Genomic DNA, 24,901 nt, shown 5'->3' on the forward strand with positions numbered 1-24,901 from the left:
CGAGGACGTTTCCAGTAATGAGGCGCTTATTTGCTAGTCCACAGAACATCCAGAAATTTTTGTCTAATTGTAGTGTCCTAAACATGTCCTACATATGTCCCGGGATATTCAGGACTTATACACGATCATCCTGAAAATGTCCTGTGCTATTAGGGTAATCATTATTCCACATATTCTTGAAGGCATCGATCGTCGAACAGTTCCATCGTACACTTACAAACTACATGTGGAAGATGTTTGCGCTCAACGATAATTACAAGTAGATCGACACGCTACCGTGTCTCGTGTCAATGCGCACAAGCGTCGCCCTATCAGTATGCGACCCATTGACGTAACTTCCGTTATCATCAAAAGACTCTTGTATACGGTGTACAGCGCGATAGAGGTCCAGTAAAATTCAAAATAGGAGATTTGGTACGCATGAGTACAAGACAGTTTTTGAAAAAGGTTACACGCCAAATTGGACCACCAAGGTGTTTAAGGTCATTAAAGTGTAACGTACCAATCCTGTAATCTATCTGCTCGAGGACTATCGTAGAAAATCCATTGTTGGAGCGTTCTATGAGCATGAGTTGCATCGGGCGAACATGTCTCTCGTGGGGAAAATACTCCGCAGGAAAGGGGACAATGTTTTCGTCAAGTGGCTGGGATTCGATGGATCACATAATTCTTGGATACACAAAAGCAGTGTGATTTAATTCATTTTACTTTTACATCATATTAAAAATAAATATATAATGTATATAATCTTATTATTATTCCTTTTCTTTCATTACATCTTCATAAAGTGTAAAAAAAATCTACACATATAATTAATAATCTACACATATAATCTACACATATTATAATTATAAATATATTCATAAACTATTTATAAAATATAAAAATTGCGCATGTATTTTTACTATAAAAAAAATTTATTAAAACGTATAAAATGTACAATACGTGTACAATACGTGTACAACAATATATAAAATGTATAAAACTACATGAAATACGTACATTCGTACATACGTATATATACACATAATACATATGTATACACATGCATACGTACATACATACATACATACATATATATGTACATACGTACATACGTACTGTTGTAGCCCGAATTACTCCTTATATTATTTTTGCCATATTATATCTTATCCTCACAATCATTCTCGAATCTCGGAATAGTCGATGCTACGGAAACGCCGGCCGGAAATGCAAGCATGCAAGCATGCAAGTCCGCAAATTCCTAAGCAGAGCGCGAATCTGCGAGGAATTTGCGAGAGTGCGCTGTTTTGATCATATATGATCCGATTTAGAATTATAAGACGACACTATTAGAATACTATAAAAACGGTCGCTAAATCACCGAGAGTGGGCAGTCACAATACGTAACAAGACAGTTGTACTTCGTCACGGGCAGTCGTTATCAGTAATAACGAGATTCACACGAAACATTGTCAAGAAATACCAATAAATCAGCTACTTAACGAAAGTGAGTAATAATATTTGACCAGAAGAACCTTCCACCTACGATCCTGCTCGGAGTTCTAACTCCTAAGGCTCGGCGAACCCAATTTTCCCTAATTACAATCTTGTAACCCAATCCGGGCTACAATAGTACATACATACATACATGCATACATATATACGTGCATATATATATATATATATATATATATATATATGTGTGTATAAACTACATATATAAAAATGTAAATATATAAAAATGTATGTACATTATACATACATGTATATTACAAAGATATCCGCCAGAATGCCCCACTGTAACGTCTCCGATACGATGCATCGTTTTGTCATCGTACAAACTCAGACTCAGAGCGATTTTCGACTCGGTCACTGTATATACCTTGTGTAGCTTTGATCTTACAGACGACGAGTCATTTCGATTCTTTCAAGCACCGCGTGTAATCGTCGAACGTTATTGTTCGCGCTGTGACGTTCTCTTTACACCTTTCGCCCTTTTAGTATTCTTTTTACCATCTATCCACACCGCGTACATCTTCGCTCTGAGTCCGATGAATTCTGGCATTATCGTACCGTTATTTTTATCCTTCATCAGGCCGGATACTTTTTTATTCACGAGAGGCATCCCGCACGCATTGTCCGTCGGATAATCGCTCGTGTAGAATCTAGCGACATCGCGTTTCATCTCGTAAACATCGTCACATTCGATGTGATATATAAGATTGTCTGTGTCGGTGTTCATATTCTTGCATTTGTCGCAACATACAGCGATGACATGTATTCGTGGTAAAATTCGCACAAGCATATTTTCGATATTTTCGATGTTGAGTATACTCTGTTGAGACATACTCACGTAAATCGGCTTGTTGAATTTTCATCTCGAATTTGCAGTTCGACGACGATTAAATTTTCCGCAAAGACGCTGCAGCTGTGAAAATTTAGTTTAGCGACCATTGTCTTCGCGCCGCACCGCCCGTCCCATTTCGTTATCAATTTTACATCTACATGATTTCGAACATTTTCCATTGTTGACTACCGCGTTGTTCAATTTAGAATTTTTCTCGAAATCATTTTTCGCGCGCGTTCTAAATATTGTATATTAAGTTTGACGTAATCGCGTCAAATAACGTAACCAGGTAGATTGAACAAATTGTAATACGCGGTTTATCTTTGCGATACGAAGACTGTGACGCGAACATTGCTGCAGGTTGCGATAGTGAATAACGTATCGCTTCTTATCGTATAGCGTCGCAAAAAAGTTTATCCTGCCGCGTGCCGAATGGTTTATCGCGCGTCGGACAGAAAGGTAGATCAGTATGTCGGTCGTGCAGATGATAGGGATACTTGAGATTGACCTTGAGAATATAAGCTGTGGGTGAATCCGAAATGATCGCGCTTGCGTCAATGTTTGCAATGTCTTCCACCCATTATCCGTAGATCATCAAGTATGACGGCGGTTTCGACGGATTATACGAACGCATGTACTTATTATTGGTTTGCGCGTATCTGTCGGATTATTGACTGAGGCCGTCGCGTATACCGTGCTCAATAAACATAACTATATCAATGTCAGTGAGCAACTTGAATTTTATGTGCGTATGTTTCAGCCTGGCGTCCCATGTAAAACCTAACAATGTGTAGTAATGCGCGGGATCGAGAATGTAACTTTGGATACAACTTTCGCGAAAATTTTCGAAAACGTCGACCAATAACAAGACATCGGTCTTCAAATATAGATCGCTATATTCGTCTAGGGTTTCAATGGAGAACCGCTGTCAGACATTTGGCGTGCGCATAATCGTTCTCCAACACCGGTCAACGAGCTATAGAACAATTCGCGTAGTGGTAGTCGCGTAGTGGTAGTGGTAGTGTTTTGCAACTTGCTGCGCGATCCACGTATTTGTAGGGAAAGATACCTTTACGCGTCAACAAGTCAAAATCTTCATTCGATAATGTTGAAAATTCGAAATGCAAAATTTTTAATTTCTTCCTCGTTAGAAAAGATGTTAATTTATCGAAGTTGGTATTTAAAAATTTGTATAAATCGATGAACCGTACGCAATTTTGCAAATCTGATCGGCGGTATCATTAACGTGTTTAGTAAACGAAATGTGTCTTTCCTTTGTTATCGCCAGCACCTCGACCTTGCCTTCCAACGCCATAGCTATTTCTGTGATGACAAAATGCGCGTCACGGATAAATTGTGAAAGACTACGGGAATGCGGTATGAATTTTTATAATTTAGATTGCAGTTTGAATGCGATAACGATCGGTAAGGTGGCAATGATCGCATACCTGCATGTCATCCGACGCAAATAGTTTCTTACAAATATGACAACGCGTCGCGCTACGATAAGCCTCCCACTGTTCTCTCGACACCGTTTCTATGGGGACTTTGCAGATACTAGAGTTTTTACTTGATGCGCCAAGTCTTTGAGTTGTCGAACGAATCACGCAACGTAGTCCTCACTGCGACGAAATCGATACGCCGATAATGCATCATTGTACGAGCATCTTATGTATTATAGTATCCAACGCTAAATACCTCGTGCTGCTGATAGATGTACGATGCGTCTTTCTTCTCTAGGTCTTTTGCTACTACGCACTCCAGATCCGCGTACACGATGAATGGAAGTCGTTCCTTATTACAGATGGTTCTTAAATTCGATTTGTCGTCTTCGCTCGATACCGGATTGCGCAGTCGTTCATCCGTTCGCAGTCCATTGTATGCGACTGCAATTTTTCAGATAAACTGAAATAATGTAGACATCTGCAAAAGGAAAATATGATTCTTTTTAGTATTTAATAAACAATTATAAAATATTTCACAATTTGTTAAAATGTATACGTACTGAACGCAAAAGAATTTCTTGCATTTCTTTCTGTTTATGTGCGAGCTCACGAGACGGAATAGGTTTTTGATGCATACGAAGTGCCCCGTTGTCGTCGCGCGGATCTTGCACGTATAATCAATTTACGTGTTTCGTCATCTTCTTATTTGTCAGCGTATTGGCAGAATTTCCTTCCCCTCGATACCATAAACATTGATGGAGATGTTTAAACTTTTTAATTTGGTCCAACGTCATAGGAAACACCTTGGAGGTTCAGAACCAATGACGTCGTATCAATAACGATTCTCGTTATATACTCCTTTCGGCTGAATGCAGAGGCGCGACCACCGACCACGCAAAACACGGATGTCCATTGACTGTGCGTCACGCTCTCTTCAACATAATTTCCCGCGGCACTTCAAAATAACATCCTGCGTGCATGAGATTATATTTGTTCACGTTTACAGTCAGATTGAGAATTCATGACAGCGTCCATCCACTGTCGCTTCCCTGAAACTCTTCAAGCGATGCCAACATTCGATAACGTGCTGCTCGTACCACTCGAGCACAGTTGACACTCGAAAAAGTTCATTATTTTTTATGTTTATATTGTTTTTATTGGCGCGTTTATCGTCCGTCACAAATTCGCCATTGAACGCGGTGTTCATTTTCACATTACCGTGTCTTTTTACAGCGTTGAAGCGAAACACTCCACCAAAGATAGCGACCTGGCTGCATTGCTCCAGCAACTCGCGTTCCACTCGTTCGAAGTGTTTTCTCTCTTTTTCTCTTTTCGCATTTTTTCTTTTATATTCAATCAATTCATTAGGCTTCCAAGACATCTACTATGATCCCGCGTGCTCAGTGACTTACTATATATCATCTGGAATCTTTTTGTCCCTTTGACTAAACCGAAGCATAATCTTCGTGTCGCAATTTGTTTATAGCCGGAATATCGGCGTTTTTCTTGACACATCGCGACATATACGATTTCTAGGAAAAACTATCTTATCGCGGCTCTTCCTGGAAAAAATTTAATCACGTTATCGCGCTCCTTTAGTGAACATATCGCTACATGTTCGATCACAACAATGAAATTCCTAGAAATAGGGAGAAGGGAAAGGGGGAGTTAACAGTTGCAATTTCTTTGTCGACTACTTGTTCCATCATCCTCATTGATCCATCCTTATTTTCATGCGCAAGAGTACACCTTGTTTCTTTATATCATGGACTCTATGAGCAGTGATGGAATATCTACAAATTGCTACGAAACAATTACAATGACAATTTTATAAGCGTCAGACCGTTAATCGTCAGAATTTGCTTGATGAACGACGTTACACTCGTATGCCTTGAATCTTTAAACGTAGGCATAATGATGATCGAATCGACGTTAAGCCGTATGTTTGATCTTGATGGATTATCGATGTAATGTTCGATCTACTAGTCAGAGTCGTTAATACAATCGATACCAAGTGTACGCAATTTTCCAATATTTTCCAATCCTCGTTTCTGTTGTAACAGACACCGAGGACGTACCGAACGTGATACGCGAGAGCGATATCTTCGATAGACATCAACTCATCGATTGCGAACTGTTAGTTTTAATTTTTAATGTGTGAAAAAAAATATGAATAAAAAAAGGTTTCACACCTAAATCGAATTGTATTCAAATTGTTTAAAAAATAAACATATATAATATAACAAAATACGTTTTTATTCCTTTTTCCTGCCATAAAAAAAATAATTATCGGAAAAAATAGTCATAAGATTAAGATTTGTAATAAAAGAGAGCCAGGAGAGAGAGGAATAGAAGATAGTAGGTATACGTGTACAATAGTGTAAGATAGGAGTCAGCAAAACGCTGAAATTGGGCACGAGTGCCCGCGAGCGCCTGCGAGTGTCCGTCTGTTATCACATCTCAGGAGCGTATCTAATATTTTTTGTACCTTGGGATAAAGTTTCGCATTTCACACTTACAAAAATAGCGTTGCGTGTATATATAAACGATAGTGCAGTCTTAAATTACTAGTACTCGAATCTTTGTAATATCATAAAATTTTTTTATAACAGTTTAGCTAAACCGTTTGAGGATGAAATATGCAAAAATATGTTGTAATATATAGAACTCAAAATGCATAAGTTCTTATGAATTCAACTTATATCTAGGTAATTTTTTTATTAGTCAAATAAAGAAATGTGCTCTCAAATGTTTTGATTGTCCTAATAATAAGCATTCATTACAGGAAAATTTTAAAATGCTTATCTCTATTTTTAAATATTGTAAAATGTGTGCTTTAGTATATAATTTATTAAAAATTGTGTAATATAATTATTACATTTAAATATTAAACGCAAATTTAAATATAACAGAGAAATAATAATATAAACAATAACAATGTATTGAAATATAAACTTACGATCATAAAATTATGAATATATCACGTTTAACAGAAATTAGCGCTTTAAAATTATATTTTTAAATCCAGAAGAATAATCCTTTTTTCACAGTATATTCAAATTTTGCTCTTGTCTAGAATAGTCAGACACATTTGCGATTTTGTAATTTAACGTTGGTGATAAATAATCAAAATAATAATAATAAGCATAATGAGTACAGCATAATGAGTACAGTATAATGAGTATGTATAATGAGTACGTTTGGTTCTACATATTCATGTGAACAATTATTTTCTATTATGAAATTAAATAAATTGCGATTACGTGAACAGTTAACAGTTTCACATTTGAATGCAATAATTCATTTAAGTTAAGTTTATGCCAAAACAATAACACCTAATATATCATATATAATATCGAAAAACTCCCCAAATAAGAAGGGAGAGAGTGCATCACGGCGGGGCCCGACCACGAACCAGTCGTGAAAACTCGTAATTATTTTGCGAAAAAATACCACCTCAACCAGGAATGCGAACTTGGATCTCCTACTTATCGGGCAGGCATTTTATCCCTTCGACTACCGCATGTGATGATATTTATCGCAAATAATGTATTTAGAATAACACGTCAACAATATAATGATACATATATATATATATATATATATATATATATATATACGTATATTACAATATACATATATACATGTATTCTTTCGAATCCCCACGACCTGTACTCCAGAGAGATGATGGTCCTATTCTCTCGATGGATGCAGGTCGGATTGCAGCGGTGACACTCTCCAACGCCATTGGCAAATATACAAATACAATCCTCCTGGAGCACGACAGGAGAGATTGCATCAAGCATGGCTCGAGCCCCCATAAATCAAATACTAATTAAATGTTATAAGAATTGTTTATTTAATATTGTTGTAAGAATTGTGTATTTAAAATATAGATAGTTATTATTTTATGCTAATTCTGGGTCTGAATTTGCGACACAATATTTTTTGACTCCTTGAACAACACGTTCAACGAATAGTTCCTGGTATTCTCTCTCCTCACTTTATTGCATCTAGCGCAAATCGCGGATACTATAAAAACGGCTGACTAATCGCCGATTGCGGAAATTTGTTTCTAAATTTCTGATATATCGTCTCGGTCCACGATTGAAATTATAATTTAACACGAGAGCAGAAATGTAATACATCACGCTCGCGGCGGTTCTCTCACGAAACATTCACGTCAAAGAAGGAAGAGACAATTTTAAGAAAACGAAGGAGCTCACTTTATTATTTACAGTAACTCAAGAACTCTAATAAGAACGCTTTTTTTAATAGTATCGGAATTTACCACAGCTCAAACTCGCGCGCCGCGCCGCCAACTCTTCCCACACAGCTCTTAGCAACCGCTTGACGACTGCGTCGGCAAGGAACGATCTTCTCATCAAAAATCAATACGAGGGCAGCGCCGAGCGGAACACCGCTCGATTGTAACAATATTATCTACGAAAACAATCTTTTTAAGAGAAATAATTTGTAATAACGAGGAAAATAAAGAGAATTTACATGAGTAGCGAGTGTTACTGCAAGTTTTTCGCATATTCCTACCAGCATTTCTCGTTAGTTTCAACTCTTTAGGCGGACTGAATCCCGAATTTTTTCTTTGTTGCACGAAGAAGTACAACACGGATTATACTCGCCTTCGTTACTTACCGCTTCTTCAGGCAGTGCCCTCTCTCGCTACTTCTGATCACTCGCTCTAATTATCCCTTTGCTATGGGCTTTAAGGCACGTGATATGATTAAATTATTCGGATGTCATCTCACAACTCGGCCTTTCCTGACTAATTGTCCGATCTCGGATACAGCCATCAAATTAAAAATGGAGGAATGCAATGGATTATAATAAATTCTTAAAGCTAGTTACTTATTCTTCATTTTTATGACTATCACTAATTATTCATATTATTCCACAGCGATTTGACTATGCCATATCAGTCTAATATTGATGGCTTTCCAGGTTCCTTCATAGGAACGTCGCATTGATTGGGAATTCTCTACGTCTCTAACGTCTCTAACATATCTGTCATTTTTAAAAACCTTGATTATCTCGTAGGATCCTTTAAATTTTAAAATGAGTTTCTTTGGCGCTCTAGGGGTATTATCGAAATTTCATATTTCTATGTAATCACCTTCTTTGTACCGACATGGTTCTTTTCAGCGTTTTCAGTTTATAACTGTGATAATAACTTTCAGTATTGGTCGTCTTTTTGGAGAAATAAAAGACTGAGTGATACTTCATGTCTTCCTTCTTTTGCATAAGTGCAGCACCAAAACTATATTAAACTAGCGTCTGTGTAGAGCTCCGTTTTATCATAAAAGCTGTATATACTGAGTACAGGTGCCTCTAGCCATTTCTGTTTCAGGGTTTGAAGTGTTTCTAATTGCTCTTTCTCAAATTTAAATTCAGCGTTTTTGCGAAGCACTTTATGAAACGGTTTTGCAATGATGGAGAAGCCCTCAATAAACTTTCGAAAATATGAAATCATCCCAAGGAAACATTTCAGGATTCTCACGTTTTGTAGAATTGGATATTTTTCTATAGTCTCGACTCCTAATCTATTCGAGTGGACTCTATTCTCGGAAATGCAGTAGCCCAAGAATTCTATTTCTATATATACAAATTTGCATTTGTCGATCCGGAGCTCCAACATATTTTCAATCAGACACTTAAAAAATTGTTTCAAGCCCTTAAGATAATGCTCCAAAGTAACAGTTGTAATCAATACATCATTCATATACACTGTATCACTAGTTCTAATTAATACTGCTAATGCTTCATTTACAAATCTCTGAAACTTTACTGATCCTACTTTGAATCGAAAAAGTATATTCAAAAACTCCAAAAAGCGTCGTAAACGCGGTACGCTTAACCGATTCAGCAATTCGGATATAAAACCACCCTTCAAATCAAAAGTACTGAAATACTTCTTAAGCGCGTCAATTTGGTCTTCAATAATCGAGAGAGGATAATTATCGTGGCGTAAAACTTTATTTAGTACGCAATAATCAACGCAGAGTCGATATTCACGTTCTTTTCCTTTTACTTAAAATAATAGGAGAGATAGTTTCGGATTTACTAGGCTGAATTATTGGTGTACAAAAAAGTTCTGAGCATTTTTTTGTAAAATTCAATCTTTATTCAAAAACAAACAAAAAAATATTAATCAGCGAAATATTCCCCGTTTGCATCAATGACCTTTTGCCATCTTTCGGGTAGCTTGCGAATTCCTTGATGATAGAAGCTCATCGGCTTCGAAGCGATAAAGTCATCAATGCATTTTCGTATCTCTTCAAATCTCACGAAATGTATATCAGCCAAATGATGCTGCAGCGACCGGAATAGGTAGTAATCAGGAGGCGCCATGTCTGTGCTATACGCCGCGTGCGGGAGAAGTTCCCAGCCTAACGCAAAGATATGATCCTGAGTCGCTTTCGCAACATGTGGTCGAGCATTGTCATGAAGCAAGATCACTTTACAACGTCCTTGGCCAGTAAATGGCCTCTTTTCTCCTAATGCATCGCTCAAATTGGTCAATTGTTGTTGGTAGCGATTTGACGTGATTGTTTCACCCGGTTGTAACAACTCGTAATACAACACACCTTTCCAATCCCACCAAATACAGAGCAAAACCTTCTTGGCGTGGATATTGGGTTTTGGCGTCGATGTCGAAGGTTGATCAGGGTCAACCCATTTTTACGTTTAGGGTTATCATAAAGAATCCACTTTTCATCGCCTGTAATGACTTTGTGTAGAAAATTTTTTTTCCGGAACTTTGAAAGCAAAGTGAGTGCAGTGTCACGCCGACGATTTTTGTTGTCTTCGGACAATTCATGCGGAACCCATCTGCCTTCCTTCTGAACCTTTCCCATCGTATGTAAACGTACGGAAATGGTTTGCTGCGTAACGTCAAACTGTTCTGCAAGCTCCTTTTCAGTTTGCACAGAATTTATATCCAGCAGTGCTTGCAATTCGTCCGTTTTAATCTTTTGAGGGCGTCCAGCACGCGGTTCATCTTCAAGACTGAAATCTCCTTGGCGAAATTTTTGATACCATCTTTTATATGTAGTATGACTTAGCGTTCTTTCCATATGCAGCACAAATCATTGCAGTGGCTTCAGTAGCATTTTTCTTCAGATGAAACGCGAAGTGGATGGAAAATCGAATATGCTCTTTTGTTATTGCTTTTGTTATCGTGAACACTACTAATTTTTTAGGTTATGTGCATCAAACGCCAAACCGTATGGCATTTTAGAAGGCCAAATGTCAACGCTTTAAAATCGCAAAAGGGCGGGAAGATATATAAAATTTAAATTGTTATTTCGGTTGTATGAAATCTAAAGCTCAGAACTATTTTGTACACCTAATATTTTTTATCGTAAGGAACTTATTTAGTATTCATCTTAACTCCTCTTTTTTCGTAACAGGTAATCAACGTGGATTAAAATGGTTTTTCATACGTCAAATTTAGTTTCAATTCCATGTCGACTTTCAGATCCTTCGGTCTTTCGGGTTCAACGTACTCAGACTTAAAAAGTTCTCAATTGTATTTCATGTAATGCCTCAGTGTTAATCTTAAGAGAATCTGATATTGCATCGTGCGGATTACTAATATCTACGTTCAAAATGTCATCTAGCTTGAACTTCTGGTTTTCTCAAACCTAGATCGAATTTGTTTAATACATCACGACCTAATATTACTGAACTTATCATAGTTGCATCCGGAACGACTAGCACTGTCAAATTATTTTTCGTTTCGTTATCAAGTGTAATATTCAAACGCGTGTGTCCGATTACACGCAATGGAAAGTGATTAATGCTAAAATAATTCTCTGAGAACTTATAAAATGGCTCTATAATCCTTTTCGGAATGAGGCTTTCCTTTATAAAACTAATCTTATTACCTGTATTCATTAATGTATTTAATTTTATGTGAAAATTAATGTCTGAACGGCTTATTTCAAAATTGACGTCTCTGAAAAACATTTCCTTTTCCTCTGTGTCAGCTGAGAGGGAGCACACTTGATTCTTCGCCTCATAGACAACTGTAACTTGCGTCGATGAGGTAGCTGGACAGTCTTTGAATATGTAGCCCATCTCATCACATTTAAAACAGGAACCTCTTCGCGCTTGGGTTGTTTGCACTCAGCAGATGTCCTAACTTATTACAATCGTAGCAGCGAGAACTCTTGAGTTCTCCGTTGCCGTTTTTAGTCTGCTTTTCCTCTTTCTTTTTTCTGTCCTTTTGAGAATCAATCGGTTTGGCATCTTGTTTGCCATCCCGTCGTAAGTCGCGTTTCGGAATATTTCTGACTGTGGGTCGCAACGACACCTTCTCGAACTACTCTCAACATATCCTCCTTTTTTTGAAACTCCTTCATTCTTGCCAAATCTTGTAGATGTTTACTCGAAATGCCATCGAAGTAATCGACCATTTTTTCTTCTTTGATCAAAATTATTTTATCGTGAAAATAATCTACAAAACTCTCTTTCCATTCTCTCATCTTGAATTCTTTCCTCAATGCCACATATATTGGACGATGGTCATACATTTTTCTGAAGTCATCCATTATTTGGTCGAGACATTCATGACAATTGTGTTCTCTGCTTGAAACCAATCTTTCACTTTTCCTTTTAATTTGTTGCCAATGAGCAATCTAGCACAATCGTTGTCAAGGTGATAAGCTATATACAGACTAACCTGTTGTTCCCATTTTCTGAACGTACGGGCGAAAAATTCCAACTTTCTAACATAGCGCTGATGCTTTCTTTTCTGTGAGCGCTCTCCGCTGGCGGGTGCACATTTCTTCGGAGCTGTTCATTTTCTCGTCTGGCTATTTCCAGCTCTCTTCTCAGAAGCTCGAATCTCTCGTCGTTTAAGTTCAAGCATATAACGATACCGACTCACTAATTCTTCAATATCTGGATCGTTGTCTCTTTCTTCATTACCATCTCCTGCTACTGCTCTGTTTTCGCCCGAAATAGTCTCATCTGGAACAGTTCCTGAAATTCCGATACGTACAATTTCTTCCAGCCACCTACCACTTGGATCGTCCTGATTTAAACGCATAAAGTCTTTCTTTATTCTTATTAGTCAGTCGGCAAATCGCGTTTCTCTAATTCGGCTTTCAATTGAACCATTAAAAGTTTGTTCGGATCCATCACTGCTCACGTGTCTTTTTACACTATACTACGACGTATACAATTTTAACCGGCACTCACGGCGAGACAGTATACTCAACGAATTATAGTTCGTTCTTCCGCAGCAATCCGTCACATTAAGTTATTCGGATGTCATCTCGCAATAAAGAGAGCGAAAGGAAAAGAGAAGATGATGATAAATATATTATATGAGAACATTGCGGCGGCGAACGTGGGCCCTCCCTCGTTCTGCGCGCGCCCTGTCATGGACTACGCCTCGGACTACAGTAACTATAATAGACCGATTCTAAATTACTATGTGTTAGTGCGTATACATATATGATACGTTCGCGTGCGCGCACGCGCGCGCGCGTGTGTGTGTCCTGGGAAGGGGGATGAAGTCACGGAAGCAAGGGCCCACAAGGAGGGGGAACTATCTGTCTCTCTCTCTCCCCTCAGCCTTTCTCTCCCTCTACGTTAATCAAACTGCATTGTACCACTATCATACTACTATCGAACGACTATCAACAATTATTAAACTACTATCAACGTCAATTAATTATCAACTATTATAAACTATTATCAACTATTTTGAACGTCAATCGAAATTACATTCTGCCATATATACAAAATATACGATTCAGGCGGGCTATTTTAAATTATATTCATCTGATTATTTGATAATAATAATGATAATAGTTAATATCAATTATTAATTTTATATCAATATTTATATCAATTATTGTTATAATAATAATAATAATAATAATAATAATAATAATAATAATAATAATAATATCATAAGGAATGATGGAGAAGGGAAAAAATAATTTAATAAATTAATATATTTTCTTCAGTATTTACTTTTATACTTTATTAAAAAATTTTAAATTTGAAAGAATGATATTTTTTCAATATATACTACTGATCTTAATTACAGGAAAGGAAAAAGAAATAAAAAAAACATATTAATATTTATGTATTTTTATTTTCCAAATCTCACAATTCTTTCTAAAAAAAGAAATAAAAAAAATATATTATAATAATATTTATATTAGTATTTTTATTTTTCAAATCTCGCAATTCTTTCTGTCGTTACGACTACCAGTTAAATATTTTAAATACATTCTGTAATGCACATGCGATGTTTCGAATGTTTTTTACATCGTAAAGTATTATTAATCTAGTGTTACGTCCGTGTTCTCGTCAGGAGGAGGAGAACTCGGGTGGACGCACGGAACCTCTCCTTTTCTCGCGGAACGACGTCGTGATGCCGATCCGCGAGTCGAACGCGCGTTGAGAGGGGGCAGGGATCGGGTCAGCGTCAGCGGCGCTATTACCCTTACCTGCGCCCGCGCTATTCGGTGGTCCGTTTTAGGTCAGAGAACCGAATCTCTTTGACCAGGGATGGACCTAGTGCGATCTTCAGGGAGCCGGGAACGGCGCGGGGTCAGGTTTAGGAGAAAAAAAAACTGTTTACTACCGAATTTTGATCAATTAATTTTAATAAGAAATAATAAACGTGAACTACAATCTTCTGTTCGTATACATAAAAGGTTAAAGTATTGACAAAAGGTTAAAGTATTAACAAAAGAAATCTTGTACATACAAATATAAAAAAAAACGACCGCGGGGAAGGAAAATCTCTTATATTCCCAATTTCTCAAGTTGGGATAAGAAATTGGTGATAGCGAACGGGTCTATCGGATCGGGTTGCAGGTGTGGAGGAGGATTGGGGTGCGCGCTGCGGAATGCTTTAATCGGGACGAGGTAAGGGAGAGGATCGCGGGAAATGTACATTGGGACAGTATCGGTTATGGCATGCTTGGATATTTGGTCCCAGAATTGTTGGTCGGGTTTAAATTTCCTTGGGATGAAAAAGGTGCCGGGAGGTGGATGGGCGGGAGAGCGGGGGAATTGACGGACGAGGTGGAAAAACTTCTCCACGTCAAAATCTTCCGGAGTGCACTGCCTCTCGAATTCGGCTGCGGAACGGAGGGCGGAGGCGTATTCGTGGAGCGATATATTGGCGAGTCCCGGCTCTACTTCTAGTAACCGCTCCGCGAGCTCTTCGGCGTGGCATTCGCGACGAATCCGTTTATTTGCCTTCTCGCGGCGGTGTCGCAATGCCCATTTCGTTGGTCCATTACGATTGGCATTTGTTTGGTTCACTATACAAATGAAGGTCAAATATGAGAGAAGTTGAGGAATCGAAATAAGGCAGCTTCACCGAATCAATCGGCGGCTTGCCCGGTTGGAATGTTATGGAATCGGAGGAGGCAGCTTCACCGAGTTAATCGGCGGCTTGCCTGGTTAGAAGGTCGTGGAAATGATTGTGAAGTTAGGGAAGGCAGCTTCACCGAGTTAATCGGCGGCTTGCCCTTTGGGAATGTTGGGGTGGGTTTAAGATAGATAAATTTTTGAGGAATAAATAAATAAGATGTCGCGAACCAAACTGCCAGTAAACACGCGGGAAAAATTGATAAGGTTGGACTTACTTTTTGCTGTAGCGGCCGGTAGCGGTGGTCGGGGAATACAATTGCCCAGGCTGGATCACTGAATTATTCGAGAGTAAAGTCGCGCACAGATTCTAACTGTTACGGAAGGTGTCGACCTCGAGTGTATCAGGAAGAAGAGAGCGATCCGCTCCGAGTCGCGGTTTTTGAAGGGTTCCGGAGGGGTGGGAATATCTAAGGGCGTGATGGATTTCCGTGTTGGCTTGTCAAATGATAATTTAGGAAAATTATGAATATAGAGGAAGGAGGGGAGCGGTGTCCTATGATTTGTGGTCGTTTTTCGATTTCCAGATTTCCCAGCGAATGATAGAATTAGTTTTTAGATAGTTAGAATTTATTAATAAAAATTCTCCCGCTAGTTCACACTCTTAATCGCTCATTGGTGTGCCAGCCAACGGCCACTAATCAGTTCTTCTTGATTGGTGCTTTTTTGTGTTTCCCCACCAATGTGGGGAGTGTCATCCCCGAACGATCCAACGCGCTTCTTATCCGTTAGGAATTTGCTTTTGTTAATAAAAATTTTTTTATTGGTAAGTCGTAAACTTGTCGGCGCCGACAAAGCTGTTTACCAAGGATTTTTTTGATAATGAGACATATCTCGGGAGAACGATTGTTTATTTAGAGTTTCTTTTTTTTTTGTTTGATCGGGTTATTTTTGTTTGATCGTTCGAAGTGCCCGTTTATAGATTAGCAGCCGTTAAATTTTCCTTCCCGAAAGAGAAGAATTCGTGAAGTCCCCCGGACGTAACACTAGAGTATTCAAAGATTCAATATCTTCGTAATCCACATCCAAGATCTCGATGATTGTGTTATTCCTCGTACTGTCGTCGATATCTTTCAATCATTCTCGTTTTTCATATCTCTTAACTTATATGAGAGCCTCATAGTCATTCTCTTCCATACCAAACACAGCTGTTGTAATCAGACGTTTCGCCATGCTGTACGGGACTATCCCGTCTTTCCATTGCAATCCATGGTGATATGCAACCAATCAAGAACCGCCAACCAGACTTTTCGGACTTTGTAATGAATTCCAAGTGAATTCCATGGTACGGGATGCGAAAATGTAATGTGTAAGAACAAACTCCTTCCTCAATACCGCCACTTCCACTATCACTACTATTACCACTACCGACAAATCTTTTCTCAATAATGAATCCTTGCAGGTTTACAAATGTTGGCACGACTATGACGAGCAATTTTTCGAGACTGCATCTTATAGCAAAAGATTTCAGTTTTTATCCTCTCTTATATACCAGCGCTGTAATTTATGTCATCTTGAGCATTACATTGGACAGTGGATTATATTAAATCACGCGATCATGTACGAGACAATAGGCGGTAATATTCGCTAGTACATTCGCTTTGAATTCAAATTCTAATCGCACATCTGACACTTTTGATGGACTCATTTTGTCGCGAACAGTCAATGATTGCACAACAAAAATGCTTGGAATAGTTGTGTAGCGTTTCGCGCTACGGCTTATCAATTTGATAATAAGATGTACGAAAGCGTAAATACATAAATGTATGTCATATAAGATAGCATATCTATGTTTGTCTAGATTCAGATCATCATACGGATAAAATTCTGAGTTTAGATAAAGTTTTACGTTGGTTAAGTTACAGTGGTCGAACTAATATTTATATGCATTCATGTTATTTTTTCTGTTAATCTGCAGAACAAAGAAAACGTATCGTGGTTTTTCTAGCTGAGTCGAATCTTGATTGCCCAGGAATGTTTCGTCATGTTCGGCAATAAAAGGTATTCATACAGATCCCATGAATGGAAACTCATATTCAAATATCGTCCATTTTCCAAGATCTAACATGGATAGTTTATTGATTTTGTTCAACATAACGTAAGGCATTCGCCATGTACTTTGAATAATTCAAGTTTCGATTCCATCGTAAAATTTCACACAAGGCAATTGTTATCATTGCGCGCTCGTATCAAAATTAATTCGTAACGAGCGTTAATCCACCTATTTATAATCTTCACAAAAGCCAAGCAATATGTTGAGCGGTACACAAAAATTAAAGTATCCATCAGATGTCGTTACACTTTTCGCGCTAGAATCAGTCAGGACAATTTCGGCATACCACAGAGGTGTAAAGTTGTCAAGTGATGCATACTTTGATGCATAGTTCTTTAGAAGACTGGTGACTTCAACTTCTATTGCGATCAATCTCTACACCATTGAGTTCATATCGAATTTCATCAAACATGAACGCTATACAATTAATTCTAAGCTTTGGCGAATTTTCATTCTTATCATTCGATTTCTGTCGTCAATTTTCTTTCAATGTAGAGAAAACTTTCGGAGGGCAACACGTACAAATCTTGCTGTTGTGAGTATTCTTATTTCACCATTATATCCAAATGTCGTATTAATATAGAATAAGGATAGAGATTGTATGTGTGAGTCCATCTTGACAATGCGATCGTCAAAGATCGGTTGACCTCCAATATTCAAGATATTTATATTCAAGATAGCCATTTCAGATATCTCGCACGATAAATCCCAATGATTTAAAAAATTCAACGTTTGATGCGGTGAGTTTTTTCTTTTTACAGAGCGATCGAATATTCTTGATCATTTCTTCATTAAAAATTGTGTCTCTTGTTTGTTTCACCTGTTCGTTCAACACAAGCATCTCACGTTATCGTTGTCGTTTTCATACATGCAGTCTAACGGTAATCTCCTCTCCACGAAATCAAGCAATCGACTGTCTTGATCCACAACGCGAATCGTCAAATCCGTAATGCTTCGTACGATGATTGGCAGGTAAATGATCTGCGACCTTTCCAATATTTTATATCTTGGCGAAAACTCATGTATCGTGCATACTCTTGTCGTTACTGTACCGCAGTTACATTGCATCGATGCGAATGATATTTACGTTCATGATATTTATCGTTTCATCCGATTCGTGCCACTGTTGCTGCTCCAATATATGACTCGATGAAAATCCCAACAGCGATCCAATGTTATCAGGTTTGGTGAAATTTATTCGATAAGTGTATTTGATCTCGTTCTTCATCATATTGTTGTTGTATGAATCATCAGCGGGTACTCGTCATCATCATTTTTGAAATGTATCTTCTTTCTCGCAACAACATCATCAAGAGAATTTAAAATTGCACGTCTCAAATACTTGTCAATGTCACGCACTTCGTATGATCCTTCGGGAATGACAGTTTTTTTATTGTCTTTGTCAAACTAAAATTTATTATTTGATGAATTTACATTAGGTATCATATAGTAAGTTTCAAAGTCTGTCAGGCCGAGCTCGTAATCATTATTCAAATCTATGGTTGGAAAGTAACTTGCCACAAGACTACTCTTGCCTGTCAACGTCAGTGACATGTCTTGAATGAATAATGAATTTAAATAGTGCAATGTCAATCTTTAAATTGGGTATCAATCGTTCGTAAAAATTGTAAACACAGTTGCTCACAATTGCTTTAATCGTAACGTTGATAAGGCATGCAATTGTACACGATTTGTGTCACATCTAGATATTGCATCAATTCCCTCGGTGGTCGAAGATTACCAAAGCTATCGAAATATATAGCACGATTTTCTCTCTTCGCATATGCCACTCAATGAGTACCAGATCTTTCAGCATTATTCAAATTCATGATACCGCTCTCATTTCTATATATTCCTCCTATTGATAATGCAGTACGCATGGAAACACCTCTAAAAATATGGAATGCGTATATGTTTCGCCAGTTGTTACAGTTGTATATTGGTAGTTACATCTTTGGGCATTTTTACTGTTTCTTCGATGTTTTTTTTCTTTTTGAGATTCCTTTTCCACGCCTGTAAGGAGCCAGATAAAGTCCATGACCTTCCATAGCGCGATTATAGCGTTTTAATTCTTCCAGCTGACATTTTGTGGCTTTGTTATCATTCACAGCTTTTGCGATTCCCTCTGCTCCATCAACCAATGAAGCGAGAGCTTCCAGTAATGGTAGGATTGGCAAGATACTGTCGCGTTTTGCTCCGGAAATATTCGTTTGTTCGGTGTCCTTTTCACATTTGTTGACTTCTTTTTTATCTTTTTCTGCTTTCAAACCCATACCTATTTTCGTCTTAGCTTTCATAGCAGCCCAAACAACTCTCCTCGCCCAAGCAGCTCTCTCTCCGGGAATCAAATCTCTTGCAGTAATGCGTTTTCGTGCTTTTGCAGCGTGTATTGTTGGCAACGTGTCATTTAGCGAGATCGTTGTTATAGGCGTCGAATAGGCCATATCATGTTCGCGACACGCCGCATCCAATTAATGCCTCGATCACCTCTAGCCAATCGCTTTTCTAGTTGCGTTCCTGAACCGCAAAACTGATATCCTGGGATATGCAATTCAAAAGGAAGTGCATTTATCATGTGATTTAATAAGCCACAACCCATACGCTTCGCTGACATTCGCCACAATTCTTTATCAGTGATGCCGGTCCGTCGATATGAGTTCATCATTATGAGAAGGTAAATTATAGTGTTTTGATATCGACGATATTGTTGTTTCCGAATCAGCTTTTATATGCTCGAGTAACTTGTTCCACAATTGATCGATGTAATTATAAAATTCTCGTAACAGAACAACTTTCGGTATATATTTTTAATGTTCGGCGGTTAAATTGTGTATGTCATAGCTATTCGATGAGAAACATTTTTTACGACTGAGCTGTTTTGCTCTACGCGCCTTTATAAATAGGCCAACCCCCCTCGACATCATCTGTTTATATTGTTTTATCATTGTAGAGAAAAAATGCGGCTCATGCGGCAGTCGCAAACTATTAAAGTGGCGAATTTAGACGACAAGATACAGTTAATGTCTGAGAAGAGGATACGCAAGCATGGAAATATGCTACAGATTTCTATACGCGGTATCATTTATGGTTCATCAATGTGGTAAGACAAACGTGTTGCTAAGCTTGCTAGAAAGTCCGCATAGTGTACATTTCGAAAACGTGTACTTGAAAGTGCTGCAACAACCGAAATATTAATAATTGGAGAATTTACTGACGCCGATAAAAGGAATTGGTTATTTCACATTCTCCCATAATAACGACGTCGTTCCACCGAATGAGGCGCTTCAGAATTCTATTTTTATCTTTGATGATGTGGCATGCGACAAGCAAGACGTTATAAGAGAATATTTTGCAATGGGCCGGCACGCCGATGTCGATTGCTTCTATCTCTGTCAAACATATGCAAAGATACCGAAGCATCTTATATGTGACAACGCGAATCTGTTAATTCTATTCAAACAGGATGGTACCAACCTGAAACATGTATTTAACGATCACGAAACACTGACATGTCGTATTCTGTGAATTGTGTTGTACTTGTTGGCAGTAAAAGTATGGATTCCTAGTAATAGACAAGGACAGTGCATTTATAGATGGACGATATAGAAAAGGATTTAATGACTTTGCGATATTGTGACATGGTTAGTCGTTGTCGATACATCAAGGATAGGTCGATACATTTAGATAACGTTTTTCCAAGATGAACAACAGCAACATGGATCATGAGAGGATTGTGAAGCAGATTGCGAAAACGAATGATTCGATTCGCAAAAAATACTGTACTTTAAAAACTAGTAAAATAGAGGAAGACATAGCATTAAGTCCCAAATAAAAACGGAGGGTGTGCGTCACGGCAGGGTTCGACCACGAACCAGTCGTGAAAATTCGTAATTATTTTGCGAAAAATATCACTTCAGCCAGGAATCGAACCTGGGAGAAACATTTTAAACCCATCATCGAACCTCTGAAACAGAGCGTCGAACGCACCGAGGAGTCTCAGCCGATTAAGAAAGAAGCTAATGTTGCGAAAGGTATCAGTATTAAGAAAGAAGCCAATGCTGTAAAGAATATCATTAAGAAAAAACGTGAATATAGCGATAATGATGATGATGATGCATACTGACTGGATGGCAGAAATTAATGTCACAGCCAAAAAAGCAATGTACGAAACAATTGAACAACATGTCAGGTTTACTAACGCTCAGTTCTATAGAATCATCAATAGAATTATCAATAGTATCACCGATAAAACCGTCGAAAGAACTATCGAAAATACCATTATTCATATCGAAGGAAAAAGTTCTTGAAATAAAAGACGACAGTGAATCGTCGCTCGAAACTTCCGTCAGACAGACTCTGCAAACGCAACAAGGTCGAGAGGCTACTTAGTCAGTTGGAACCATTGGGGCAAAAGTACAAAGTACTCTCTTCGATGATAACGGAAAAAATGAAATTCGCATATACGGTATCTATCTCGACAAAAATGGTACGATGTTCAGCGACAAAGATGACTCCATAATCATAGACAATGTGAGATATAATGATACACAATTTTTAAGAGATTTCCCGATAATGCAGTTTTTACCGAGAATGACTATTAAACATATAAGAATATACTGTTAACAATATACTGTTAACAACGAATGCTCATAGATGTGACCACAGCGTCCATAATCCTATCATGGATAATAGGGAATACAAGTACAAGTATATCATCGGTCCGCTTGTATCTGTATATAAAGCTGGTGCTAAAAAAAAAGATGCAGGCGTGGGCAATATACCATTCAGCGTAAGATTAACTGATAACATGATCGATTACATTCATTGAGACGATCCCAACGAACTAGTGGATCGCCTTCGATTCCTCGATGCTTCTCGTCGAGCGGACAACGCTCATAATAACGAGATTCTATCGATAATCGAGGAACTTCGTGAAGCTTATTATAAATTAAACCGCACGATATGAGTTATTTAGTCAACATGGAAATGCCGATCAACAAGAATATCGCTCGAAAAAAGTGGGGCGGAACCATACTACCAATGAATTAGTCAGAAATTTTGTGCGTGATAACGCTCTTTGCATGATTGCCATCGACTTTGATGCAAAGTCATGCAAGATTCGACGTGTAGCTCTGCCAGTAGATAATGACGATGTTGGCAACAAACAATACAGCAAAGCAGCAAAGCATGCAAATTTTGAAAGACCGACAGGATGAAATCGAGAAGAAGATTGCGGAACTCCAAAATAATGTGACTACTATTGCAGGCTAAAATGAGTTTCAACAAATGATGATTACTCTTCTCGTTGAGAGTACGTACAAGTAAATAAATACGTATAATACACTTTGCGTCATTTGCGTATCGTACACTATAATCAAACATGTCTGAGAAGAAGAAAAGCTCCGAGAAGCGACGGTAGAGGAATTGCATGCTCCGGCGAGAAGAAATTTTCCACGAAGACACGTGATCGTTTACAGATGACTTGTAGCAGGCGGATGCAGTTGAGATGCGTCCTTATACACGATTCAACAAAGGTTACCACTTTCTCATCGTCATTGACATGCAAGTATGCGTGGACCATACCGTTCAAAACCAAGAGTGGAGATGAAATGGCTCGAGCAATCGCAAAGATAATTCGAATGATGGAAGATGTCCGAAAAATTTGCAAACTGACATGCGAAAAGAATTTTATAACGCAAATGTGCAGAAATTCTTGAAGAAATATAACATTAATCATTATTCTACCTATTCCATGAAGGTGTCGGTGATCGAACGATTTTATGCGTACATTGAAGAACGACACGGAAGCAATTTATGCTCAACGGAAACTATAAATGGATCGATTTGTTGCCGCGTCTCGTGTCAGAGTACAACGCACGAAAACATCGAACTATCGATATGCGACCCATTTACTCCTGCGATCGCTGACAAGTTCTTAACCACTGTATATAGTCGAGTAAATATTGCTGCTCCTGCGCGATTCAAAGTGGGCGACTCGATACGCGTTAGTAAATTCAAGACAACCTTTGAGAAAGGTTACACATCAAATTGGACTACGGAGATATTTAAAATCATCAAAGTGCCGAAAACTAATCCCGTGACGTATTTACTGGAAAATTATAAGGGAAAACCTGTTGCTGGAGGATTTTACGAGTACGAGTTGCATCGCCACTAATTCTAACGCCACTAACGTATATCTAACGCCACTAACGTATATCCTAACGTATATCTTAGTAGAAAAAGTACTGCAAAAAGGGGGATAAGATTTATGTAAAATGGTTGGGATTTGACAATTCACACAATTCTTGGATACACGAGGATAATGCATTATAAAAGAAATAAAAAAATACATTTAGTATAACATATTACAAAAATATTTTATTACAAAATTTATACTAATGTATTATAAAAATAATTTATTATAACATATCTTATTACGAAATATTTTATTACAAAAATTTATACTTTAAATTACTATTAAAAATATGATTAAAAAAATATATAAAATAAGTTTTTTATTTATAATAGTATTTTATGATGTCCCCATGGCAGCGTGTCGATAGAATTGTGTACAATATGTCGTTTATCATCGTACGGACTTAGAGCAATTTTCGTTTCAGATACAATGTACATTTCGTGAAATTTCGATCTTATGCAAGACTGCTGTCGTGTCATTTCAATTTTATCTCGCAGGCATCGCATGTAATCATCGACCTGGCTACGATATTACTTTTAATATATTTTTATAATTACCTTTAATTTTTTTACTGTCTGTATCTTTCTTACTGTCGACGCGCAAGACGTCTTTGCTCTAAGTCCAACGAAATCGGTCATGATTGCACCATTGTTTTCATCTTTCATTAAATCTGATATTTTTTTATTGGAATACCATACGCATTATCGACCGCGTAATTGCTTGTATCGAATCTATTGATATCTCATTTCATAATTTCGTATACATCATCGCATTCAATGTGATAGATAAGACTATCAGTGTCAGTGTACACTTTACATTTCTCAACGGCGTCATGTATTCGTAATGAAATTCGTATAAACATGTCTTGGATATATCGAGGATGCACACCTACATAGATTGGTTTGTTGAATATCACCTTTGCACATTTCTATCGCTACAGATTCTCCGAAAAGACGCTTCGACTGTGGAAGTTTGATTTCGCGATCATTGTCTCAGCGTTAAATCTTCCTTCATTTAATGATAAGCCGCACATCGACATGATTGCGCACATTCTCCATGATTTTGCCGAAAACTGCGTTATTCATTAATTTGTATAAATTTTTCTTCAAAATCATTCTTGGCTCGAGGTCTGAAATTTGTATTGAGCTGAATATAATCACGAAGCCATGGATTGTGCAAACTGTAATACGCGATGAATCTTTGTTACACGATGACGAGTATACTGCTACAGGTTGTGATAATGTATGACATGACATGAACATTTCTTATCATATAACGTTGCGAGGATCTTAGTCTGTCGTTTGTCGGGCGGTTTATCGCGCATCGAACAATAGGTTAGTATGTGCATCGTGAAGATTTGTGGATACTTCAAGTTCACCTCGAAAATGTAATCTGTCGTAGAATCTAGCGCGATATTCGTAATGTTAAAATTTACATCATCGACCCATCAAATATGT

The 24,901-nt window shown here is 37.8% G+C and overlaps 1 protein-coding gene across 29 annotated transcripts in view; it reads right to left on the bottom strand.

Moving 5' to 3' along the window:
- pHCl-1 (pH-sensitive chloride channel 1) overlaps positions 1-24,901 on the bottom strand; it is a 1,184,550-nt gene that overhangs the window by 902,567 nt on the left and 257,082 nt on the right. The window contains exons 3-4 of one of the 29 annotated variants that reach the window (XM_089080679.1): positions 4,335-5,336; positions 4,028-4,252 (exon numbers count right to left, since the gene is read on the bottom strand). The exons of 27 other annotated variants lie outside the window; for them this stretch is intronic. The gene's annotated coding sequence lies outside the window, so the exon portion shown is untranslated. Of the gene's footprint in view, positions 1-4,027; positions 5,337-24,901 lie in introns of all 29 variants that reach the window. One more of the 29 variants, XM_089080680.1, reaches the window with a different exon arrangement.

Source organism: Pogonomyrmex barbatus, unplaced genomic scaffold (assembly GCF_055798465.1).
Source record: "Pogonomyrmex barbatus isolate J1 unplaced genomic scaffold, ASM5579846v1 scaffold4, whole genome shotgun sequence".
NCBI lineage: Eukaryota > Metazoa > Arthropoda > Insecta > Hymenoptera > Formicidae > Pogonomyrmex > Pogonomyrmex barbatus.